This window comes from Schistocerca serialis, chromosome 2, assembly GCF_023864345.2.
Source record: "Schistocerca serialis cubense isolate TAMUIC-IGC-003099 chromosome 2, iqSchSeri2.2, whole genome shotgun sequence".
Lineage (NCBI taxonomy): Eukaryota > Metazoa > Arthropoda > Insecta > Orthoptera > Acrididae > Schistocerca > Schistocerca serialis.
The window spans coordinates 949,095,209-949,122,576 of NC_064639.1; the positions used below are offsets into that span (position 1 = coordinate 949,095,209).

General features: G+C 45.2%; 1 protein-coding gene across 2 annotated transcripts in view; it reads right to left on the reverse strand.

The window, feature by feature from the left end:
* The window catches only part of LOC126458330 (protein rhomboid), a 304,631-nt gene that overhangs the window by 137,735 nt on the left and 139,528 nt on the right, over positions 1 to 27,368 (reverse strand). The gene's annotated exons all lie outside the window — the stretch shown is intronic.

Below are 27,368 nucleotides of genomic sequence, written 5' to 3' on the forward strand. Positions count from 1 at the left end.
ATGGCTCAAGGTTCGCAGCACAGCCGCCGTGTCAGGGTGGAGCAGCAGCCGACGTCCGCCTTACGACGCCGGGTGAAGCTCTGTGTAGGGAAAGTGAGGGCATCCTTTTCTCCTCCACCTGCTGCTGTCTGCTGCTCGTGATTAGCTAAAGGCGCTGCACGTACACTTCTGACAATGTTAAAGGTTTTCACTGAAACAATGCCGAAGCAATGTGTTTTCGGCTGTACTATACAGATATCCTGCTAAACACACACATCAAAGAAAGTTTTGCATCACATTGGTTCCGAGAGTTCCGGAAGCTGTACAGAAAATTGGAACAGAGATCAAATAATCATTTCCGCCCTTTCTATTGCACATAAAAACCACGCATTGTATGTTGTACCACCATACGTCAAGTGGTGGTCCAGATTGCTTTACACACCGGTACATCTAATACCCAGTAGCACGTCCTCTCGTATTGAGGCAAGCCTGTATTCGTCCTAACATACTATCCACAAGTTCATCCCTCTGAGCGTTTGGTGATTCACGTCATCTATAAACAGCCCTTTTCAGTTTATCCCAGGCATGTTAGATAGGGTTCATGTCTGGAGCACATGCTGGCCACTCCAGTCGAGCTATGTCGTTATCCTGAAGGAAGTCATTCACAAGATGGGCACGATGGGGGCGCGAATTGTCGTCCATGAAGACGAATGCCTCGCCAATATGCCGCCGATATGGTCGGAGGATGGCATTAACTTGTCGTACAGCCTTTACGGCGCCTTCCAGGACCACCTGCGGCGTACCTCGGCCCCACATAACGCCACCCAAAAAGATCTTGGAACCTCCACCACGTTGCACTCGCTAGACAGTGCGTCGAAGGCGTTCAGCTTGACCGGGTTGCCTCCAAACACGTCTCCGACGATTGTCTGGTTGAAGGCATATGCGACACTCACCGGTGATGCCAGTCCTGAGCGATCCATTCGGTCCATGTTGTTGGGCCCATCTATACCGTGCTGCATGGTGTCGTGGTTGCAAAGATGGACCTCGCCATGGAAGTTGCCCATCATGCAGCCTGTTGCGCACAGTTTGAGTCTTAACACGACCTCCTGTGGCTGCACGAAAAGGATTATTCAACATGGTGGGGTTGCTGTCAGGGTTCCTCCGTGCCGTAATCCGTATGTAGCAGTCATCCACTGCAGTAGTAGCCCTTGGGCGGCCTCAGCGAGGCATGTCATCGACAGTTCCTGTCGATGTATCTCCTCCATGTATATACAACATCGCTTTGGTTCACTCCGAGACGCCTGGACAATCCCCTTCCTGACAAAAAATAACAATGCGGATGTGATCGAACCGCAGTATTGACCGTCTAGGCATGGTTGAACTACAGACAACACGTGTCGTGTACGTTCTTCCTGGTGGAATAACTGGAACTGATCTGCTGTCGGACCACTTCCGTCTACTATGCGCTGCTCATGCATGGTTATTTACCTCTTTGGGCGGGTTTAGTGACATCTCTGAACAGTCAAAGGGACTTTCTGTGATACAATATCCACAGTCAACGTCTATTTTCAGGAGTTCTGGGAACTGGGGTGATGCAAAACTTTTTTGATGTATATATAGGTTTGTGCAAGAACTTTTACGCATCATAATAAATAATATTGAGACTCGACGACGAGTACACTACCTGATCATCAGTAACCTGACACACGTTGTAACGCTGAACTGATCGCTAGATGTCAAGAGAGGCGGGCCTGCCAGTGGACTCGTCACTGGATGACAACTGAGTTACTGCCAGTCGGGGTCATCTTAATCCTTCTAAAGCTGTCAAAGTCATTTGTTGCGGCGTGACTGTAAGGAAAACACGAAGGAACAACCGCATCTAGACCAAGACAAGGCTGACACGATGTCCTGACGGACATGGACAGTTGACCATTGCGCAAGGTGATTGGTAAAATCGCTTTTAGGCTGCGAAAGGAATTACTGGTTACTTCGGAAGTGCTACCACCTTGGCTGTGCGTGGGGACTTAAAAGGAGAGGGGGGGGGTCAAGCAGCTCCTTATAAGACCCACATTTCTCTAGTCACTGCGGGAAAATTACAGGAAAAAGCTATTTGGAGTGATAATTCACGCTATATCCTGCGGCAATCCGATGAAGAAATTTGGATTTGGTGGACGCCAGGAGAATTACCTGCCATTACGAATAGTGAAGTGCAGAGGTGGAGGTGTTTATCTTATTGGGGTCTGTTCTTATTGCGCATAAGAAAACGCTAAATGCCGAAGGGTATCAGCATATTTTACAGCTCTGTTTACTGCGTACAGTGTAGGAATAGTTCGGAGACGAAAGCTGATTGTGTCAGCACGTCAATGCATCCTGTCAGAAGCAGCATCCCCAAGGCAATGGTTTGTGGACAACAACGTTCTTCAAACGGGCCAGCCTGCCCAGAGTCCCCACTTCAACAGTATGGAACACCTTTGGAAATAATTAAAAAGTCGATTTCGCTCCAGACGCCAGCATTCAAAATCACTAACTTCTCTGGTATCTGTTCCAGAGGAAGAATGAGCTACTATCCACCCACAGTAAGTCAGATACCTTATTGTCCATCAGTAGAATTCAAGCCATCTTAAAGGCGAAGGGCCACGATGTGTGTTTTCGAGGCGTTTTCCTTACATTTCTTGCTCCTCGGGTTTCTAGATGCTGGCGGTGGCCTGGCCACTGTTTCCCGGTATTTCCAGCAGTCTGCTGCGCGCGGCCTTCCACCTGCTGCGGCCCAGCTCTCGCTGTAATTTCCAGTGCAGAATCCTTCCGCTCTCCCCGGTCTAAGCAGGACGAATGAGCGTCCAGTGCCGCAGTTCCGTCACGGACAATCAACTCTTGATGCGCCTTAAACACCTGCCTCGTAACGACAACGGCCTTGCCGCGTCGCGCTTTTCGTTACGTTTTAATAACCTCCGTCTCCCCCTGCGCAGCGAGCGGGTACTTGCCTTCAAAGTAGCGCGCCTTTTTAACTAAGCAGAGGCAACTAATTTGTAACATCGAAGTTTTCTGGGTATGGTGTCGCTTCTTCTTCTTCTTCTTCTTCTTCTTCTGTAACAGTCCAGTTTGTGAACCTTCACCTCTTCCACAATTCTCCGCCAGTTATCACGATCCAACGCTCGAGCTCTCCATTCTCTAGAGCTCATTTTCTTCAAGTCCTCGGCAGATCCTGTTCCCTTAATTCATAACCCCCCCCCCCTCCCGCGGATTTCCATCAAATATCCTTTTTAGCTACGTTGTTCTGAGGGGGCGATGATTTAAAGCTTTCATAAATTTCTGGAAACTCATGGTTTGCATACAGTTTCAGTCAGGAACGAACCATCCTGGGGTATGATGTGACATCACAATCAAATGTATGACAAGTCATACAACTAACACAAGCAAACAACACGTTAATCAATTACACCACGTTTTTTGCCATTTCCTTCACACTACTCCGTTTGAAGTGGCCCACCCATTTCAGTCTGGCTGATGTAACTATTCTTCTAACAGGTGGGTCTTCACACAGTTCATGATTCTGCATCCTCCTCCTCCGTATTCCTCTTTCACAGATTGGACCAACTATTCTTCGAAATATCTTTCTCTCAAAGGCATTTTTGTGTTTCATATCCTTTTACGCTAATGAACAAGTTTCCGAGGCATTTGTAAGCAATTGTCTCGGAAGTATTTTATAAATAGTTGACTAAGGACAGTAGTTTCTTTAATACAAGTTCTGTTGACTATAATTTTATTTCACAAGAAGTACCATTTAAGAGGGTGGCTGTCAATTCCAGATATTTAAACTCCTAAACTCCGTCAGAAGTATAATTGTCCGAAGTTACTGAAAGTGCTTCCCCAGCGGCCAATGTTTTGTCTTCTGCTGGTTGATGTTCATTCCGATATTTCTACTGGTCTACTAAACTGTTATGAATGTCTCCTCCACTGCCAACTTCAACTGTATGTCAGTGGCATAAGCGAATGTTCGTACTATGCTCTGCAGATTTTCATCCGTCGTAACATTCTCCACGGCTACATTAAAACGGAGACATCAGCGAATTTTCTTGCCTTACACCATCTTGCATACCTACTGGATCAGACATCGTTGCTCACGTTCTTTAACTAGCCTTCGAGTCATACTTCACTACATTCCCACAGACATTAACAGCTTTCCAGGAGTGCCTAGTTCGGTCAACGAACGGTACACTTGCTGTCTGTCGACATGTCAACGCTGCTTTGTAGTCAATGAAGCAGTCAGTCATGTGTGTCAATCCCCAATGCAACTGTCTCTTGTAAAGTTTGCCTTAAGGTGAAGATCTGAGCTACGGTTGACTTCTCCCAGAGAAAGTCACATTCGTATGAGCCAATCAATCTCCGCACAACTGGAAGGAGACAGTCAAACAGTACGTCAGAGAACACTTCACGACCCCAAGTTTGACAGTGTAATTCCTCTGGTTGTTGCCCCATTCCGAAACGTCTTTCTTGTGTAAAGAGCATATAATTTCTCCTCTCCACTGCTAGAATGACCAACTTCAGGATAATCAGTTCTGACTGCCACCTTGCTTGAACAGTTCCTTTAGCTCAACTGTCAAATATCATTGGATAAAAGTGGCGTTTACAGTGGTCTTTATCCCATTTTTACTGGCCAGGGTCCAACACGTGTTCTGATAAATGCTCAACTGAGCACGACAATATGTCAACATGACTGCCACATCGTGGGAAAGGGACGGATCTGCACTCTCCACTCGGGGGCAACGCAGTTAAGCCCGGCGCGGGCGTGGCCCGGTGGGTATTCGCAGGCGGCGGCACGCAGGCAGTGACCGCACGGAGCGGTCCGTGTTCCGCTTTATGGCCGCCGTCGTGATTGTCGATCCGGCAAAAAAGCTACGAGCTCACTGTTAGCGCTCGCGGACCGCCGGCCATTACGGCGAAATTCCTTGACCCGGCGCAGCCACTCGGCCAGATTATACTCTACCGTACTGCGCTCCTGCGCTACTTCGCCGCGCCACGTCGCACGCTGCGCTTCCCACTGCACGACCACCGGCGTTTTTGCATGCCGTGCGCTTACTTCGTGTGAGTGATCGTCCTCTTCACGGGATATTCCACGTCGCCATTTCACACGCGAGTAAGGGAACGCCCATAATGTACCGGAGTAATTTAGATGGAAAATTCGGCCAGTATCTAAATACTCAAATACGACTTTCCTCCTATAAAGGCATAAGCTAATCATTATTTAGGCCCTGTCGCCATGGACTCTGCCTTATACAGCCGCGCTGCTACCTACGACGTCACCGGTGCTCTCTTCCTCGTAAGCAGTGGTGACGTTTTCGTCCCGCGTTCGTCGCGGTCGCTTTAGTCTCGCGAAGGCTGGGTCCCAGGGTGGGCTGAGCTGCAAACCGCCGTCCTTGTTGATGGAGCTTTCAGATATTTTAATTTCCACCGTTTCTTTTATGACGCTATCCCAAAATCCCTTCGACCTCATATTGACATGTATCGACGAATAGAATTCGGTGTGTTTTCTAAAGCGAGATTTTTCAGGATCACGTAGGTGTAAGTACCTTTTGTGTTCCATCTGGAGCCATTTTCCAAAGCGATGTCTTTTAAATTTCTCCATAAAAAGGATGACCACAGATGGAGCTAACGGTCTTCCCATTGCCACGTCTTCCACCTGGTCGCAATCCGACCACAATCACCGCCATATTTCACAGGCTGTTTTTAGTGACACACACAGGAAAACAGCGCCGAAGGAGAGAAGAAACCTGCGAGTTTGCCTTTCTGCGGCACAATGTAGGGGAAAATTAGCCGGCTTCTGAAGAGGCACAGCATCTTATCAGTGTTCAGGACCTCAGTAGACATACGAGGACTGTGAAGGCTGATACTGCGCTTAGTATGTCTGGAGTGTTCAAAATACCATGTCAGTGCGGCTGCTACTATGTCTGTCGAACAGTATCCACTACGGGACGCCACCGGACGGAAAACGAAAGATGCTATCCTGAAAAATCAGCCGTGGCAGAATACGCTGTAGTAAATAGACACCGAATTCCATTCGACGAAACATCTGTCACTATGAGGACGAAGGGATCTTTGGGAAAGTGTCATAAAAGAAGTGGCAGAAATAAATATCTGAAAGCACCCTCAACAAGGACGGCGGTTTGCAAATCAGCACAGCCTGGGGCGCGGCCATCGCGAGGCTGAAGCGGTCGCAACGATCGCGGGATGAATACAGTACCACTGTTTGCTAGGAAGAGAGCACCAGTGACGTCACAGCCAAATAGCGCGGCTGTAGAAAGGCGAGGCCACGGCGACACGGCAGTTCTTTACTGCTTGACAATGGATGAGGAGAGCTCGGTCGAAAACTAGTGGGCTTTGAACCACGTGACGGGGCTTAAAGACCGAAAAGATGTGATTATATAGTCGCGAGATCATGCATTCATACACCACAACAGACTGCAAGTCAAACCTGAACATAACGCCAGACCTAAATGTATGGCGATGCTGAGCCTAAATAGAAGGTAACAAAATATTTTTGCACTAATAAAAATATCCTGGGTTCCATAAATTACTGCCAGCTTCTTTTGAACTACGCCAATTATTAATTTTCTAAAGTCAGATAATCCTTCTCTTTTGCTTTGTGTCTTTATCCTGTCAGCATGGTTCTTATCGGACTCGGTATTGTTAATGTAACACGGTGGCCGAATGCCCTTCCTGTAGTCACTCCCAAATGTCTGTTTTATCCATGTGAAAGTCTGCGAACGTTTTCTAAATGTCTGTGAATCACGTAACTGAGGAATTCCTTTGGTACCAGTCAGGTATTCACCGAATCGGACCTGGGAATCCGCCTAAAGAAACACTTCCAGCCTGGCTGGCATACCGGCCCTCGTTGTTAATCAGCCAGGCGGATTCGATCCACTGCCAGTGCGCCTGCACAAATCCCATACGCGGCATGCTAACACGCACTGCAGCTTCTAAATGAAGATCAAAGAGCAAATAAAATGTTGAAATATATATTTACTTTCAAAATCATTTTTTTTTCCCTTTCTGTTTCGTCCAATAGTCTGACGTATCATCATCAGCGGGAACCAACTGTGAACTGAGGAACCATTCCACCCATGTAGATCAACGCGGTTTTAGGTTTGCATGTCCTAAATGTATGACCACGAAAACATGTGCTAAACACGTACATCACGTATGGCACCACAGGCACGGCAAGAGGCACACTGACAAAATTATGTGATACTGGGCATGTGATAGCCCACTTCGGTTTTTCAATGCGTTAATAGCGACTCACATTACATAAAATGCAGATTGTTCAACCGCTTTCTTCGGCAGTCAACCCCGGAACAATGAATACGTTTCTGCGTTAACTGGAAGGAACTCCTACATATTCGTGTGAATGAATGTCATCCATTCCTCCCCATTGTAAATATTTTTAGAGTAATGTTATTCCTAGCGTCTCATCAGCGTCATTGAAATACAGAATCTACATAGTTAAACAGCCCGGTTGATTTGCAGTTAGCTATGCTGTCGAACAACTACATCTGATCGCAGGAATACGCTACTTTCTCTTCACAAGTTTATATTCGCACCTTCCGTTTAGCATACAACAAGAGTCCGCAGAGTCGAGTAGACTGCCTAAACACACTACCAGTACCTTGCTGCAACACGTTGTACAGAACGGAAGGCAAGATAATATACAAATACGTGAGCGAAAGCGCATACCACACAACACGAATGCTGCCGATAGAGGACGAAGCGTTCACTCACAGTGTTCTGACCAGCCGTGTCTGTTTGACATCAGAAGTAAAGATTGACACAACAGGAACAAACATAATACTGCAGTAAAGGAAATATGCTGTACGTTAAGTGTTTGCTAATCACAGCCAGCTACAGACAAAATCATACAGAAAGTGAAAAAAAGTCGTTCAGTGCACTGCCAACAAAGACATGTCGTTAAGACGCCGAAGAAAGTGTGTGTGCTGGCAATGGCAATGTCTACGAACGAAAGCTTGTAGTCTTTTGACAGACTTCGATTCATCAGCAGCAGTACGGAATGACTTCAATTCATTATGAGTAGCGTGACGTCAGAGTAGCTAACAACTTCTCGGCAGAAGTGACCGCTTTTCTCATCACAGTGTTCTGCTTAGTGAATTTCTGTTGTACAAGGTCGAGTAGGAATCGATAATTACCCCGTCGAAACGAGTGCTCGTCCTCTACACGAAGTTATATTAGAAGGAATATTAAGCTTTCCCCATCTTACCGTTTGGTCATTCATTTTTTTCCATCCATAATGACAGTTTATCCGTTCGTTGGCACAGCATATAATGCAGCGGCCAAAGAGAGAGCTAGAATTGCTGATTTCCCGTTAGCAGTCGACGCTATGATAGTTCCGCGCGTGCAGTACTACATACTTTGAGACGTGTCTAACCACAGTTTCCTTTTCCTTTCGTTTTAGAGCCCGTTTTGAAGCGATGAGTAAGAAAGTACCAAAAAGAGAACTAAACCACTTTTAAATACAGAGAAATTATTTTTTACGCAGTGGAATCATAGAATTTTTCGTTGTGCAGCGAGAGGAACAGGTGGTCAAAGTTTTGCTACAATTACTGCGAACGTTTAGACGTCCGGCACGTTCACGTTCAGAACGCGCAGTTCGCGAAGCCGCCCTACAGGCAAGAACGCGTAAAAACAAAATATCGCCGCACTACGGTATTTAGGGCCGTTCCCAATGTGCCTGTAGTCTAGGCTTTACGTACTCGACGACGCCACTCTCAGCGGCAGAAGTGCTTTGAAGTACCGTCGGCCATTCCTTCTGCCTCTACCCAGCGCGACCGCTATGCTAATTCGCGGCACGGGGCGGCAACCGCCCACACCACACGGCTGCCGAAGCAGTTGCCTACCGCGCAGGGGCACTTGCGCTGCTCCCCCATGTCTTCAGCATTGGCGACAAAGAAACATCTGCAAGAGTCTTTACGGCAGTATGATGCCGGGCCCTGATGTCTTTTATGACACACAGATTCCATAGGAAGTTGATATGTGACCTGAATAAGCTGAAAGAACGTGAGATGCTGGAGAGTGCCGAGGGAGCAGTGAGCAATGATTGACAGACAGAGGTAATGAACCAGGGTGAGGCGCGGGAACTCCCTTATTTGAAACGCGCGGCACAAAGCAGCTGTTACTCGCTGTTGCGTGGGTTTCAGTGCAATCTAAAGTGCAAGACTTACTTTTTTTTTAAGGAGCGATCACGCAGTGGGCAAGACAGGAGCGCGCGTTCGCCGTTGTGGCCTACTTTTCGAATGGACGTTCGGTCATCAGAACTCAGCGTGCATTCAGGAAACAGTTCAACATCGCGCCTGCAGGTCGTGTTCCTGATGGGATATCAATTGTTATGTGGGCAGACACCTTTATGGATACCGGAAGTGTGCAGAAAAAGAAACCAGGACCTTCAAGAACCATCAGAATGCCTGAAAACATCGAAAGGGTAAGGATGTCTATTTTGAATTTGCCCAAGAAATCTACACGCAAACATGCAGCTGCCTTTGCAGTTTCTGAACGCACAGTGAGAAATTCTCCATGAAGAGTTGAAATTTCATCCGTATAAACTGTCAGTGGAGCACACACTTCATCCACGAGATTTGATTTCACGAAAAAAATACGTGTGAAACCTGGTCGATGAGCTGATTCATGACGCCTTAGTGTTCTACAGCGACGATACACATTTTCATTTGTCTGGCTGCGTGAGTAAACAAAATATGCAACATTAGAGAGGTATGAACCCCCGAGAACTTCATGAGCAGCTCCTGCATACAGAACGTGTTTGGTGTGCACTATCGAAAGTTGGCATTATTGGCCCATGGTTTTTCGAAGATAAGACAGTGACGGTCACTTCTGTGCGTTATGTTCAGATGATTGAACAATTTTTTTCTTGCAGAACTTGAAAAAACAGATGTGGGTGATGTCTGGTTCCAACAAGATGGCGCCACAGCTCACACAGAACAAACATCGATGATCATGTTGCGTGAACACTTCCCCGATCGTCTTACCTCTTTGAGGGGGCGATCTCCAGTGGTCAGCACCCTCGCTAGATTTAGCGCCATGCGAGTTGTTCTTATGGGGCTATCTTTAATCCTTGGTGTACTCCAATCGTCCGCAGACCCTGGTTGAGCTACGGAACAATATTCATGTTGCTATTGCCAACATCGACAGAGACATGTTGGAAAAAGTGGACCGAAACTTCCGATTTCGACTCTCCAAACGCATTGAGCGCAACGGAGGCGACCTTCAAGATATTTTCAAAACTTAATGAAACAAAACTTTCGATGTTGCTCTTTGTAAAGAAAAAAGAATTACATTGTTGTCTGTAATACTTTCTGATCTATGATTTTTTTAAAACAAATAAGGAAGTTCCCGCGCCGCACCCTGTAGTAGGAGCTTGGGTAGCCTTGAGAGCTAACGAAACACTGAAAGCAGCAGAGATGAAATACCCAAAAAGTCAAGGTTCAATAGAAATCCTTGCATAATGATCGTGATATTGAATCTAATAGACGAAATGATAGGGGAAGAAAGCAGGCGAAAGAATATAATGCCTAAAAGTGAGATTGACAGGTGCCAACAGAAAACTAAGGAATGGCTAGACGAGAAATGCAACACTAGTACCGTGCATGACTGTGTGAAAGATAAGATTGAGATAGGAGCAATGGTACTCCGAGAAGAATTTGAGGGGGTTCTGGAAGACCTAACGAGACGAACACAGGAAGTACCATAGCCCGATTTCCCAAAATTTCGCTCTGTGGAAGATGGGTCAACATAAGCGAACATTTGTCTCGAATTAAAACATACTCGACCGTTTCTAAAAAACCGACGGTCAAAGTTTTCGAGGTGTTTTCCAGGTACTTCATGTGTCTTTTACAGCGCGATATCCTCGAACAAAATGGTGGCACAGTGATTACCGTTGCGGCTTCTTAATTTTGCACCCCTTGTTCGAACCCGATGATTACTTTTGTTTGTCAGTTATATATCTATGTCGGTAGAAGACAACTATACAAATGTTGATATAAGTCGTAGTCTTTATTCGCCTACAAATTGTATGTTAGATGAATGAATTTTAGGAAGATAAATTAAAATTGTTTAAAACTGTTTTCGGTGAAAGTCCTGTAGTGTACCTTGATTCATAATCAACTCCAAGTGACAATTTTCGGAAAAAGGATCCGTTATGCATGGTTTGCCGCGAAATTATTGCCAACGCGCGCGCAATCTCTACCAATGTTAACGACTTTTCTTTCGCGCGTGAGATTCACGCAGAAGTATGTTACTCTCGCTAGCTTGCCTTCGAGTCATGATCCTGGTGTTCAGAATGTCTGTCATTCGAATGTTTATACGAGCGGTATGATCCAAGGGAATGCACCAAATCTTCCCGAAGAACAAACATATGAATAATGTAGAAGAAATGATAACAGACTGAAATATCAGAATACGAGAATTTGAAGATACCATACAGACATATACTACATAGTAAATGTAGGACACTTATTGTGAAACCCAGTTGTAATTTCACAATGAACAAAACGCCCTTGTGTCCCCTAATTTGGTTAAGAAACATTCGTGTAATAACCTACGGACATGGGCAGATAAATGAAAACAACAAAAATAAAATAAATAAAAACGATGATCGAGTTTTGAACATGGGGCGCAAAATTAATAAGGCGTTGAAATAGGCAGGTAAAATAGCTTGAAAATACCTCGAAAACTTTGACCGTCTTTCTTCAGAACCAGTCGAGTATCTACGGATAAGCGGAGACACGTGTTCGCTTATTTTGACTTCTCTTCCACTTCAAATGGTTCAAATGGCTCTGAGCACTATGGGACTTAACTTCTACTAAGGTCATCAGTCCCCTAGAACTTAGAACTACTTAAACCTAACTAACCTAAGGACATCACACACATCCATGCCCGAGGCAGGATTCGAACCTGCGACCGCAGTAGTCGCGCGGTTCCTGACTGTAGCGCCTTTAACCGCTTGGCCACTCCGGCCGGCTCTCTTCCACTTAACGAATTTTCTGGGATATGAGGTGATGGCTTGTGCCGTGTTCTGTTCGTAAGCCAAACAAGGCTCCCGATCTAGATGACGTTCCCTCAGAATTAGAGATCCTTGGGAGAGAGAACCATGACAGAACTATTCCACCCTGTACGCAAGATATATCAGACGCGAAATACCCTGAAAATTTATAACAATGTAATACTACCTTTCCAAAGAAGGCAGGTGATGACGTGTGAATAGTAACAAACCACTTATTTACAAAGGACTGGAGAAGCAGCTAGATGCCGACGTCGGTAAAGGTAATTGTGAATGCAGGAAAAATGTGTGAATACACGAGTTGTCTTAGCACAGAAACTGAAAACACAAACCTACGAGTTTAACCGTTTTTTTGTTTAGGGAAACATTGTGATAATGTTGACTTGAATACACTCTAAATTTCTGAAAATGACAGAGGTAAAATACATGGAGCCAATGGTTGTTTACAACTTGCATGGAAACCGGACGGCCTAAAGAAATGAAAGGGAAGCAGCAGTTGAGAAGGGAGTACGATACCATTGTAGCGTCTGCTAAATGTTATTTAATCTGCACATTGAGGAATCAGAAGAAAAACAATAAGGTATTTGGATACGGAATTAAAATAAGAGCAGATGAAATAAGAATTGTGCTGTTTACCGATTACACTGCAATTCTGACGGATATGGCAAATACCTTGCAAGAGCAGTTGAACGGAATGGATAGTGTCTTGAAAAGACGTTATAAGATGAACATCAACAAAAGTAAGAATAATAATAACGGAAATAAATTGAATCAGGTGATGCTGATGTAATTAAATTAGAAAATGATACACAGTAGGTAATAGATGAGTTTGCTCTTTGGGCAGCAAAATAACTGACGAAGGCAGAAGTAGACGATAAAAAATGCAGACTTGTAACAGAATCATTTTACGGAAGAAAAGCTGGCAATACCGAATATATGGTCAAGTGTTGGGAAGTGTTTTCTGAAGCTGTTCTTAGTGTAGTCTTATATGGGAGCGAAACGTGGACGATAAGAGAGATAAGACAGAAGGAGATGTGACGCTTTTGAAATATGGTGCTACATAAGAATGCTGATTAGGTGGGTAGACCGTGATAACTAATGTAGATTTACCGGATAGAGGTGGGTAAACTAAAGAAATGGATAAATTGGATAGATCACATACTGACGAATGTGGTTGTGTGTGAATAGCGAGAGGTAACAATTGTAGATGGAAATCAAACGTCGACTACAGTGAGTAGATTCAAATTTATTTCGGCTGCTATAGTTAGGGAGAGATGATAACTGCAGAGGATCCGGAGCTCATGCAACTTACGAAAGCAGGAATAGCTTAACGTTTTTTGCTATTGTGTTTTTTTTGTACGTAGTACTTGACAACAGGTGATGCTTCGTCGTGATACGGCTAATTTCGACGCACAGAGCTGAAGAAGGCTCAGGATGAACTGGATGTAAAAGCTAAGGGCGACTTGCCAGCCACTGTACGTTGCGCGATAAAGTTAAGGGCACGCAGAAGTGTGAAGGCAATGCAGTAGACAGAATTAAGAAGCACCCACCCACGGAACATTTTAGCCAGGCCTGAAAATCAAGCCAGCAGCGAGATCTAAGCTTGAGGATATTTAGGGGTAACAGGAACTACTTTACTTTCTTGCACTCGTGCAGATAAAACTGTACGGCGCGACCTCTATGTCAAAGTGCTGTGAGAAAGTCTGCCGGCTGTCAAAACAATCTTAGAGATCCGCGGTAGGCCCGTACATCGTACGCTGTTTCTAGAAATCAGGCCAACAGTGTGTGCAAAATGTGACGATATCGAGGCAGTGCGGAGCGGTCTTTACGTTTCGATTTATTGCGCGGCACCTAACAGCGCCGGCCGGTTGTCAAAACAATGCGACGGAGAGGGGAGGGGAGGGGGTGGGGCGAGAAATGGAGGGGGAGGGAAGCACTGCCACTGGCAGGGGGCCCGCGAGAAGTCGCGGAGCAAAGTGGAGCGCCGCGACTTCGTGTCGTGTCGGCCTGAGCGCCGGTATTTTAAGCCTCGCCTTCCGCTTTAAATGCGCCGGCCTGCCCGCGGCTCACGCGACGACCGAGGACGCGTGGTATCGATACCGCGCTGGTCGATCTAGCAGGTGGACGGGGGAGTGCACATGCAGTACCTCTCACTGAGGGGAGAGCTTACAAGTTCCAGTGAAAGCTTCTAGACACCGGCGGATGAATAGCGAAAATGCCATAAGCATCCTTTTTTTCTTCATCATACTGAGCCATCTTTGGACCACGCTATTTCAACTGTTGTTTTCCTATGCTGTCCCTTCCTCACCTCAGTCCACGATTCGCCACTTTTTACATCGAAGCGCCAAGGGAACTGCTATAGGCATGCGTATTGAAACACAGATATCTGTCAACAGGCACAACACGGCGCTGCGGTCGGCAACGCCTATGTAAGACAAATGTGGCGCACCTGTTAGCTCGGTTACTGCTGCTACAATAGCAGGTTACCAAGATTTAAGTGAGTTTGAATGCGCTGTTATAGTCAGCGCACGAGCGATGGGGACACAGCATCTCCGAGGTAGCGATGAAGTGTGGACTTTCCCGTACGACCATTTCACGAGTGTACCGTGAACATCAGGCATCCGGTAAAACATTAAATCTCAGACATCGCTGCGGCCGGAAAAATCCTGCAAGAACGGGACCAACGACGACTGAAGAGAGTCGTTCCGCGTGACGGAAGTGCAACCATTCCGCAAATTGCTGCATATTTCAATGCTGGGCCATCGACAAGTGTCAGCGTGTGAACCACTCAACGAAACACCATCGATACGGGCTTTCGGAGCCGAAGGCCCACTCGAGTACCCTTGACTTCACGACACGAAGCTTTACGCCTCGCCTGGGCCCGTCAGCACCGACATTGGACTGTTGATGACTGGAAACATGTTACCTGATCGGACGAGTCTCGTTTCAAATTATATCGAGCGGATGGACGCGTACGGGTATGGAGACAACCTCATGGATCCATGAACCCGGGGACTCTTCAGGCTGGTGGAGGCTCTGTAATGGTGTGGGGCGTGTGCAGTTGGAGTGATGTTGGACCCAGTATGTATCGTTACGACTGACAGGAGACACGTATGTAAGCATCCTGTCTGATCACCTGCATCCGTTCATTTCCGTCGTGCAATGCAACGGACTTGGACAACTCCAGCGGGTCAATGAGACACACTACACGTCCAGAACTGCTACAGAGTGGTTCCAGGAACACTCTTCTGAGTTCAAACACAACCGCTGGCCCCCAAACTCCCCAGATATGAACGTTATTGAGCATATTTGGGATGCCTTGCAACGTGCTGTTCAGAAGAGATAGTGTCAATTCTCTCAGCATTACTTTAGACATTGGCGGAGTCCATGCCACGTCGTGTTGCGGCACTTCTGCGTGCTCACGGGGGCCGTACACCATGTTAAGCAGGTATATCAGCTTCTATGGCTCTTCAGTGTCGTTTCGGCTGCTCTTAGAAAGCATGGTGCTTCGAGTTTCTTCTTGAGCGAAATGCGTCCATTTCTACACGTGTATGGAGTATCGAGTAAGCTGTAGCGATAAATGGGTAATACGTAGAAGAACCAAGAGGGAATAATAAGAATGTAAAACCAAGAACGAAGTGCCATTATGGCACCTTCCATAACTACCAGCGGCGTACGTCGGCCCCACATAATGCCACCCCAAAACAGCAGGGAACCACCTCCTTGCTGCACTCGCTCGACAGTGTGTCTACGGCGTTCAGCCTGACAGGGTTGCCTCCAAACACGTCTCCGATGATTGCCTGGTTGAAGGCATATGCAACACTCATCGGTGAAGAGAATGTGATGCCAATCCTGAGCGGCCCATTCAGCATGTTGTTGGGCCCATCTATACCGTGCTGCATGGTGTCGTGGTTGCAAATTGCGCGCAGTTTGCGTGGTAACACTACGTCCTGTGGCTGCACGAAAAGCATTGTTCAACATGGTGGCATTGCTGTCAGGCTTCCTCCAAGTCATCCGTACGTAGCGGTCATCCACTGCAGTAGTAGCCCTTGGGCAGCCTGAGCGAGGCATGTCATCGACAGTTCCTGTCTCTCTGCATCTCCTCCATGTCCGAACAACATCGCTTTGGTTCACTTCGAGACGCCTGGACACTTCCATTGTTGAGAGCCCTTCCTGACACAGTAACAATGCGGACGCGATCGAACAGCGGTGTTGACCGTCTAGGCATGGTTGAACTATAGACAACACGAGCTGTGTACCACCTCCTTCATGATGGAATGACGAACTGATCGGCTGTAAAATGTAAATAGTACGTAACATGATAAAATAAATATTACGTGCTATCAAAATATAATTCTTTGAAAATAAAAACACTGACGTCTGGTTTCGGGCACTTTTCTCTACTGTTGTGCAATAACGACTTATCTTGGCATTAACTAGCATTAATTTCTTCTTGCAGACACTTTTGGTTGGTTGAGATGCTGTTTCCATTTTCCCGATCCGTGAAGGAAAGGCTTCTTAAAGACATTTGTCTCTGTTCACTCTCCTAGATATTTGAACTCAGATTTTTTTAGCTTTCCTTTGTGTGTATATTACTTTCTCTCTGAACGCACTTCTTCGCGATAACACTACGATTAACCATTTCAACGTGTTGGATCTGATGATGACTAACTCAAACATATCGTTATAAATGGAAATACGTTTAATGATTTAGCTGTGCTCTTAGCGAAAATTCGAAGTGACCACAGACTCACTTAAGTAGTTAACTGCCATTATTAGAAAATTTCTGAAAGACTTATTGGCATAGGATGACAATTATAGGAAGCACCGCACAGCTACGATGTTAATGTGCAGATGTTAGCGATCTGGAGGTTGTTTCAGGTCGGGCAAGAAGACTTCTGTCGGCCGCTCGTCCCCATTCATCTCCATCCCCGCCTGCATATCCCCTCCCTATCGTTACCTCCTTCCAGCTACGAGAGCCTTTCAGATTTCAGCACTGCTTGAAGGCCGTGAGCGTATTGCTGGAATGGCCGGAGTGGCCCAAAATTTATTTATTCATTCATTCATTCGACTCCAGCAGACTATACAGCGGCTTCCGTCCTACAAACACAGGACTACGTAGCCGCTCTGGGCCTTTATCTATGTCACTAGTACAGCAGCGCAGCTCTTTTTCAACTACGGTAAATGTAGTGCATTTACACGTTGACGATAGAAAGTAACTGCCTTGTCTGCTTGATTTGTACCAGTTATAACGGTACTTTGCGGGCAGGCGTGTCAATTAGCATCATATTAATTAAAATCGGGGAAGAATTAAAAAGGGGAAAGTAATACGAAACTTTAATAACTGCACAGTATTACTAAGAAGCAATATAATTAAAAATAATAAAAGAGCAAAGTAGCAAAGAACAAGCGGGACAGAAAGATATAGGGGCGCGTTTGTTTAATACGTATAAAAGAGCATGTAACACTTTATCGAGCTCTCTACCTTCAGTTATCGCGATCGGGCTAGTCGCTGAAAAATTGGTACGCGACTGCGAAATTCGTTAAGGTGATTATTTAAAGACTCTCCAAGCACGATTAAAATACATTACGTGTGACGAAGTGATCAGAGACGTTTATTGTCGGGTGAAGTGAAAATGAATCCGACAACATAATTCGAACTTTGTGTTAGCTGGAAAAAATACTCTTGGGAAACTATTATGGTTGTGGAACCCACGAAAGTTGTGCGCAACGGAAAGCTATAGTTTACGTAATTCTGCATTTTATAAAATGGTGATACGCGTGTGCGCGGAACATTAATAAATCTTATCTTTGGACGGTTACGGGGGTAACTGATACAAACAACGCGCCAGCATAAAAAATAGTTCGCTTATTAACTACCAGATATTAACGGGGACCTAAAATACTAAAAAAGGATAGGATCATCACCTCCAATCCCGCTTCATATTTCATATTTAGTTAGTGAAAAGAAAAGTGTTAATAAACAAACTACATTTCAATTTTATCCACGATTTTGGCTTCATTACGTAATCTTGACTACGTGATAAACAATATCTGTGGAAGTTGTATGCAACGTATCGTCATAATATTTAGCCAACCAATATTGTGGGACACCAAAAATGTAAATGCATGAAATTGTTCTTACAGCGCATGTATAATGTGTGAGTGCGACGAACTATATTGAGAAACTGAACATCCATTACGTACTTGCATGTTTATCTGCGAAAATGGCCCTTGTCGGTACATCAGCATAGAGTTCGAATAGAATCGCTGGAACATTGCAAACCATTCAGATTAATCGAACATCTAACTACGCATAATGCTGGTATCACCAGGATGTGTTCTTTCTCCTCACCCCCGTGGCAGTAATTGAATTAAGAGTCAGCCGGGAATAACATTTAAATCAATTGACGACCATTGAGCTAGCGTCACGAATTTTCAAACGTCCACTGCCATGTATGAAGGCGAGTGACACCACGAGTGTTAACGTCGAACGAGGGGTTTCGTCGTGATCGTATCGAATAACATTGAGCGGTTATACAGTGTAGACGGGGCGGAACCGTAGGTGCAGTAAAAGCAATCTTAATCTAATATGCTAGACTTTTGTAAACAGTTGGTAACTATTGTCACTACAATTTTAGTAAGTGGGCATAAGGATTTATGAGATTCTTTCGCGTTCACCAAAGACAGAACTTCATGAATGAGATTTTCACTCTGCAGTGGAGTGTGCGCTGATATGCCTGGAAGTTTCACAGAACTTCTTGTCTGAACTGACGTATTTGGGCAGCAGGAAGTCACTGCAAAGTTGACAGAACTAATCCAGAATGACTTTCTGCGAGATGAACGTTTAGAGACGCGCCCATTACAGAAATTACAAAATTGTAAAATAGTGGGCTATTACGTTTTGGATATTAACATAAAATAACCTATAGAAAGATAAAATACACAGTGAAGTGAATGTAAGCAAAACCTCTATAAGTAGGAAATAAAAAATACTTTATTCATAGAGGATTTCTATGATCAGGGGGATCCCTGAAGTTCGCTAAGAATTTTAAATAAAGTGACATTTTCATACTGGAATAATTAAGAAAGTAAAACATAATTTAAGTAAAAGTATACATTTTTTGGAACAGGAACAATTTGGACTACAAAACTATGGAACCAAGGTTAGGAAAGATATTTATAAACTGAACATTCTGGAAGACGAAGATTCTGAATACGAATAATTTTGGAAATATTAATTTTCCAGAAGTAGTATAACATCTGTTTCGAAGATGATGGCTTTCAAATAAATGTCAGTCTTAAAAAGAACGCGTCGTTTACAGGTACAGTAAATTGATATTTATTTAAACGAAGTGCTTCGATATGAAATAAATATACTTTCATCAGCTATGGGAAAATTACACCGTAACTAAATTTAGTAGGATACTGCTCGAATAAAAAATTAGTTATTTTATGTCACTATTGTATACACAATACTAATGAAAGGAATCAGCAAAATGAAAAAAATATTGGCATCAGGAGTAATGCAAGAACGTGTAGGACAATCCAACCACGCTCTGACAGTGTTTGTTAAAGTGAATAATACCGAGTTGCACCGTGTCTGGCGTCCAGCTGAATGTATGCTTCTCCCTTTAACTGCGTGGGTAGGTGTGTTCACTTGTCAGAGACAAAGGTGAAGGCATATTACCTCCAACACGACCAGGCCTAGTATACCACTGCGGTGTTCAACCCTGCGACCTGATGACAGCTTTGCCTCTTTATCCTCGGCATCACTGCTTATCCCCCCGTCGAAGAGAAATGGAATCTGCAACTCAGTTTAAAAGAATCGTTGCTCTGACCGATTCGCACTGCAAACAACGCCGCGGCGAAAAAAGGCTGCCGACAGCGGTTTATTTTCCCCGGCCGCGGCTGACAAGTGATTCCCCTCGCTGGCAACACTGAGGGAGCCCCGCCCCGCAGGAGCCTGTATGGTACTCGGGCGCTCTCCGCCTTGGCTGCGGTGGCCGCCTGCAGCTTTTTACCGACACGCGGCCAAGCCGGCACAGGTGTTCGTGTGTGTCCTGCGCTATGCGGGAACAACCGACTGCCAGCCAGCGTTAAACGTGTTCGCGGGCGGGATAATGAACACGCCTCTGGCAGCGAACACCTCTCTGTTGCACTTCTTGGCACCCCGACACAGAATCTACGAATAAATGATTTTTTTCGCGTGTCAGATTAAATGTTTGTTTACTTCATTAACCCGCAGAAAGGAAAGGGGGCGTTTCAGTGTGTATTTAGCGCAGCGCTAATACAAGAAGCCTGCTTTCTACCGGTTATTTGCGGTTTGAAGTACGTTCGTCCATTGAATCCCACCACTGGTGTGTCATTCTAAAACTGGGATGGTGTCATAACAAGAAACGTAATTATTGGCGGAAGATGGAGATACTAGACCTGAAAATGAAATAACACCACTGATATAAGGCAAGTACGTTGGAGAGTTGAATCTCAGAGCTACATCAAGCTCATTAGAGACGATACGAAACGCCTTCTCATCAATCTACTGACTTTTATTATAATTGAACAACCTGACAAGAAAGTGAAGCACCCAGAGGGGAAAGAAGAAACGGAATGAAACTTCCATGAGCGGAGAGGATATGTGATGATGATTCAGTGACTGCAGTATGGAGTCAAACACAGAACTTGGCAGTATGGGTGTGGCTGTACGCCAGTTAACGCGATGAAAATGATATAAAATAACTTCGCAAATACACCAAAACTGACGTCGTACCGAAATGTTATTGTGAGAACTTCGAAAGATATAAATATCTTTTCTCAGAAAAATAACAAAGACTCTGTAATGAAGTAACATGATCTGCGAATGTAATTGCAATCTTTTTTTTGCAAAAAGATCTCTTCCCCTTTTTTTTTTGTAGTGTTCAAAAATGGTTCAAATGGCTCTGAGCACTATGGGACTTAACTGCTGAGGTCATCAGTCCCCTAGAACTTAGACCTACTTAAACCTAACTAACCTAAGGACATCACACACATCCATGCCCGAGGCAGGATTCGAACCTGCGACCGTAGCGCTTTGTAGTGTAAGAAGTCCTTTCGTGACGAGGCACGAAAACTTGTTTCATGTAATATTTAGTCTAGATATAATCAGATATTACTGAAATGTGTTATCAATTTTTATCTGTACCAGCTCCTATATTCATGAAGTGGTGAAATTAATTTCTTTATGCAAATTTTGTAGGGGAAGATTGGTGCACAGATCAACGCCACTCTTCTAAACGATAACGGCCCAGAGTCGTAATAAATATCTTAATATTCTCTAATTTTGACAAGCAAAAATGTAAATGTAGGAGATTTCTCTTGATTAGCGGTTCTTCCTTTGCAACAATAAAAGTAATCAGTATTTCCAATATTGAATCATACTTGAGTAAATCGAGTTCAGCAAATTTTTTCGGTCCTCGCTTCACGAAATCCCGAGAATCTCCGTAACCTTGCATTTCCACGAAAGTAAATAACAAAAATCAATTTTAATAACATATACAGTCATATCTGGAATTTTGTTAGCATATTGTACCACAAGTTTAAAGCCCTGAGATAGAAAAGTATGTCATATGCTTAAGCCATACGCATTACTTTGAGTTGCACATTGTGATTTGTATGATTTATCTATTTTTGTGACGTTACAATACAGCATCACCGGTCTTTTTCGGTCTAACTGTGTTGGTGAGCAGTAAATGTATCCACAGGGCAGTGACGTTGCGTCACTGCAATACACTTTGGAGGTGTGACGGTGGGACTTGGAGTCTCGTATCACCCTCCAGCGGTGACAGTACTACGTCGGTCAGACAAATTTATCCTGACATGGGCAGGTAGGGTAGGAAAGTACTGGACGCAGAACGGGGGGCTAGTCCCGCCAAAGGATCGTGGTGGGCGTGCCTGGCCGATCTTTAGCCATGGTCGGAATCCTATTCCTCTAGGATGGTTAGGGGAACCGGATGTCGATGCCAGCGGCGCGGAAGTGTGGTCCCAACGTGGCGTACCTCATGGACACTGCCCCTCAAGACATCCACTTTCTCATAGAGCCGCCGCACGTTGTTGCGTATGGTCGTCTTGAGCGGGGCGATATCGGCTTCCTCGTGGAGAGTCACAATTCTCATGAGTGGCGGGGCGTGCAGGCTCCACCTGAGAACCTTGTTCTGCAGGCGCTGCAATGTCCGCATCCTGGTGACACTAATCGTGGCCCATGCAGCAGAGCCATGCGTGAGGGCAGGCAGGATAACTGTTCGGTAGATGCGGAGCTTGGTATGCAGGTTAAGTTCCCTACTGCAGAAGAGTGGGTACAAAGCCCTGGTCAGCTTTTGCCCTTGTTGTCGACATACTCCGCATGACAGTGGAAAGGCAGCTTGTGGTCCATCTGGACCCCGAGATGGGTGGTTGTTGGGAACCAGGGCACCTGCACGCCTGCAATCGAAAGGTTGCGGCGGAGGACCGGGCGCCGTTTGGCCAAACATATGTATGATGTGGTTTAACCAATACATAAATGGACCCATGTGGTGGTTCTTTATCATTAAAACAAACATCCTGTAACTTTGATGCACGCACTGATTCCGCTGGGAAGGATGTCATTGAGACGTTGCAGCCTCTCCTGAGGCAACCTGGTACCCAACTGTTTTAACTGGACCTTGATATACTGCATACAGGCACTTCGACAAAGTTGACATCCGAGCTGGTCCCACAGCTATATCGAGGACAGATTGGGTGAGTGGTGGGGGAGATCTTGCTGGTCATGCGGAGTGCCTCGACATCATGCAAACAGTTCACAGGGACACGAACCGTGTCTGCACGAGCTCTGTCCTGTTGGAAGACGCAAGATGTCAGTAACGTACTGTTGTGCCGTCACTACCAGCGCTGACCTGAAATCATATCTGACGGCTCAGAATACAATGTCGCCAGAAGTAATACGGCTGTGCCTCTTAGGAACACTGGAAGAACGGGTCCTCTTCCCAGGTGGCCGTGGTCGGAAAGGGTGGTGCACAACTGTGATTCATCGCTGGTAGCAATGCGGCGCCATTCAAGAGCATTCCGTGCTCCCCGGTAATGGTACCAATCTAAATGTAACCATTTGTGCCGAGGTGTTGACGGAGCATGGGACAAAACATTCCCTTGAGCGGGTGCTGCTTGTCTATCAGTGGTGCGGGATTACACACAATGTACCAGGGACACTTACTTGCCGGCCGCTGTGGCCGAGCGGTTCTAGACGCTTCAGTCCGGAACCGCGCGACCGCTACGGTCGCAGGCTCGAATCCTGCCTCGGCCATGGATGTGTGTTATGTCCTTAGGTTAAAGTAGTTCTAAGTTCTAGAGAACTGATGACCTCAGATGTGAAGTCCCATAGTGCCCAGGGCAATTTGAATCATTTTGAACACTTTTACTTGTTCTCTGCACCCATGTTATTCACCTGATCTTACGCCTTCAGATTATCACTTCTCTCTATCGAACAACCTCCAAGGAACTTCTCTTCCGGATGAAAATGTGCTCCAAACATGGCTCGACGAACTCTTCGTCTCGAGAATACGTGATTTCTAAAGTCGCGGATCCGAAATGCTACCCCAGTGTTTGTTTTGTTTTGATTTGATTTGATTTAGCGAGCAAAAAACAACTAGGGTCATACGCGCCGATGTCAAAACTGACAGAACATGAAGACAAAAAATAGGAGTTAAAAACGACTACATGTCAATCCCAATCGACGGAAGACAAGACAGCTAAAAACAGGGACGTGGAGAAAGGTTTATGAAATACGCCGCAGAGAAATGGAGGTCCACAACTAAAAATTAAATGGACCTCGCCATATTGCTACGACGGATAAAAAATAAAACGCAGTCGACAGCTCGCACGACGTCGTTAAAACGGCATATAACGCAGACGGCAAACACGAACGGGAACGTAAGCGGTTGAAAAATGGGTATTCCGTCAGGAAATGACCCCAGCGTTGGCAGTATTGTAAACAGTGAAAGAGAATACATTACCTGACTTTACGTCTCTTATGTGTATCGATTGTTATGCGTATCTGTTTTGTTTATTACAGTACATCGCTACGAACGTATCACCGACCCGGTATTTGCAACGGAGCAACGCGACAATGACGTTCTTTAGAAAGTTTTCATTCATTCATTTATCAGCTCAAGATTTCCACGAACTTCCGTCAATTTAATTAAATTGCTTTTTTCACGGCACAGCGCTAGACCGTTTCTACGAAACGTGAAATATTGATCAGTAAGGAAATACCAACAGACGACTGTGCGTTTCATCTGCCTCGAAGTTGGAACCAAATCGTTGCAGAACTTACGCTTGTCTCCCGCCTTGCCAATAAACAGAATTTCTCGTTATTTCATGGACGTAACTCTTTTCGTTCCTTTCAGAACCGGTCTTCAGACGACGCTGCACGTTACACAGGGTAATACAGGAGTGGTGCAGAATCTGCTACTTGTTGCCTAAAATATCTGAGAGCGTTTTGTAACGCTTGTTATTTATTCTCTTTTCAACGACGAGTTAATGGAAGCTACTATTAACAAGTGTTTTTGCAACTGAGCCAGTGGCGGTATTAGCGGCCCGAGTCCTGGTTCTCGCTCCTCAACAGGTCGGTTGCTCGGGGGCCAGCGGAAGCGATTCTCCACGATGTTTGGAGTTGTTCCATTCGCTGGAGATACAGGCATGTGTGTCACGATGAAACGGGCTGGCCCCAACGGCGGGTATTTCGGGACGGCCTCAGAAACAAACTGCTGAGCGCCGAGTCCTTGCCGCCAGCCAAGGTTAGCCCCAGGGGGCAATAACACTCTCAGGGTAGGTCGAAACCGACGCACCGCGATACCGCGTCACCAAGCCGGGACAATGTAAGCTAGCGGGTCTTCAAGTATTTACTGTACGAGCGATGGGGTAGGCACCCCTGACTCTTTCAGGCGAGGAACAGAAACAGGTTAATGGCGGGGCGGGAAGGACGGACGGACGGACACACACACACACACACACACACACACACACACACACACACACACACACACACACACAGAGAGAGAGAGAGAGAGAGAGAGAGAGAGAGAGAGAGAGAGACGAACTGACGGTAACGCAACATAAGTGGGCAATTAATGGGGAATCTTCACTCAGAACCGTGTGTGTCCTGATATAGTACTAAGTTCTACGGTTTGCTGACGCCAAATTTTAACTAAATGTACTTCACCCAAGGGAGACGTTTCAAGATAGTTGTTATGGACTATTAATAGATTTCTTTAACGACCTTTGGTGTCATCAAACACAGGCAGGAAATAGTAGAAAAACGACGAACTCTGCGCCAGGAGCGCAGTCCTATGTGAACAAAGAAGGTGCACGTGGGTGTAGTGAGGGGGTTACAACGGAGAAGATGAAACTGAAGAGTTCGTGTTCAGTATGTGGTCTACAGAAGGATGTTAAAACTTTAGCGGATGGAAAAGTACGAAATGAGAAGCTTGTAGAAGAAAAAGTAAGCAAATTAGTCGCTGGAAGCCTTTCAGCAGAGGTGTGTGTGTGTGTGTGTGTGTGTGTGTGTGTGTGTGTGTGTAATGAGCACAGGTATCCGAAAGGGGGGGAGGGGCAACAACATCTCCCCCCCCCCCCTCTCTCTCTCTCTCTCTCTCTCTCTCTCTCTCTCTCTCTCTCTCTCTCTCTCTCTGGACTACGGAGTTCACACAATTTTTAGTTATCACTGAATTCTCTAACACCATGCATAACAACCAATTCTTGCGATACAATAAGCTTTTTGCGTAACCTATAAAATTTAGTTCTTGCGGTCTGACACGTCTCGAAAGTGGCCAATTCATTTACATAAATGAAAACTTCTGAGTCTTGCACCCCTCAGAACAAATTTCTTCTGCGGATGTCCATGATAGTGGGACTCATTCTGAATGTCCGTGAAGTGGAATCTTTGTCACTGGAAGGGCCAATTGACAGTAAACGTTCATGCCAAAACCATGGTCATGACACGTATAGAGGGAGACTGTAAAGGATATTGCGAGAAGTAATTGTGCAGTCAACGGAACGATTGGCAAAGGGGAGAAACAAATGTAGCAAACTAGGGCAAAGGTTGATAGTTACAAAATGCATTACTACTTTCCCGTTGAACCTTTTCTCAAGTAGCACTGTTACTTGTAAAAGACCAAGTGAAAGAAGAATTTCTCATTAACCGAATACAGTGACCATACTACAACTGTTTCCAATACAGGTCCGACTCACAATTTAACTGCACTATAATTAGAAAATCGTCAGAGACAAGGTGGATCCGGTGAGAATATGAAGTTGTCAAGTTTCACGACGTTAATATTAAAAAATAAGTATGCTCGAAATGATAGCGTAAGTACAATGTGCTACATGCTACAGTGTTAGCCCCAATTTATCAAGCGAAACTGGTAGGCTCTGAACGAGGCGTTCACCTCATGGTTCGAGAAACGCTTCGTAACTGCGTAACTTGTAGTAAGTCCCTATGGGACCAAACTACTGAGGTCATCGGTTCCTAGGTTTACACACTACCTTAACACACACACCCACACACACACACACACACACACACACACACACACACACACACACACACACACAAAACTCCGACGGGGGGAGCCGCGCGAACCGTGGCAAGGCGCCCTAGACCATGCGGCTGGAGAAACGCTAAATCTAATTGAGCACACCAACGCAGATGAAAAAAATATTCACTAAGAATCAACCTACAATCTTTCGAAAGTGCCTTTCCGTATAAAATAGCGAGTCTGAGCACAGTATTTGATACCCACCACCATTTTCTCATAGGACGAGCGAGCAATATAAAGAATGCATGCAGCCTGGAAATTTGGATGGTTACTCTGTATGAGAAAGATAAGCATGAAGCCAAGTCAGAAAAAATGTGGAGTATTGATGAAAACCCGTACTTAGTTGACAGCCCCCCCCCCCCTCACCCTCCCCCTGTTTATGAAGAGCATAGAGAGAACTAAATTAATGCACTGGTACCATAAGACGTAAAGTGGGTTGTAGCGATATGCTCATAGCAGCCCCTCTATTAAATATTTTGACATTCCGTAGATAAACGGTCTTTCAAAATATACAAGGAAAAATAAAAATTAAAGAATTTTCTTTTTAAATTTGGGGTTAAGAAAGATCAGATGAAGGCAACTCTCGGTATAGAAGCGAGAATTGCAGTAAAGAAGAATGTGGAAAGATATGTTAGAAATATATCTAGTAATTAGTAAAATGGAATGAGTTAGGTACGTTGGTCACATAGTGAAGATAGACGATGGAAGTC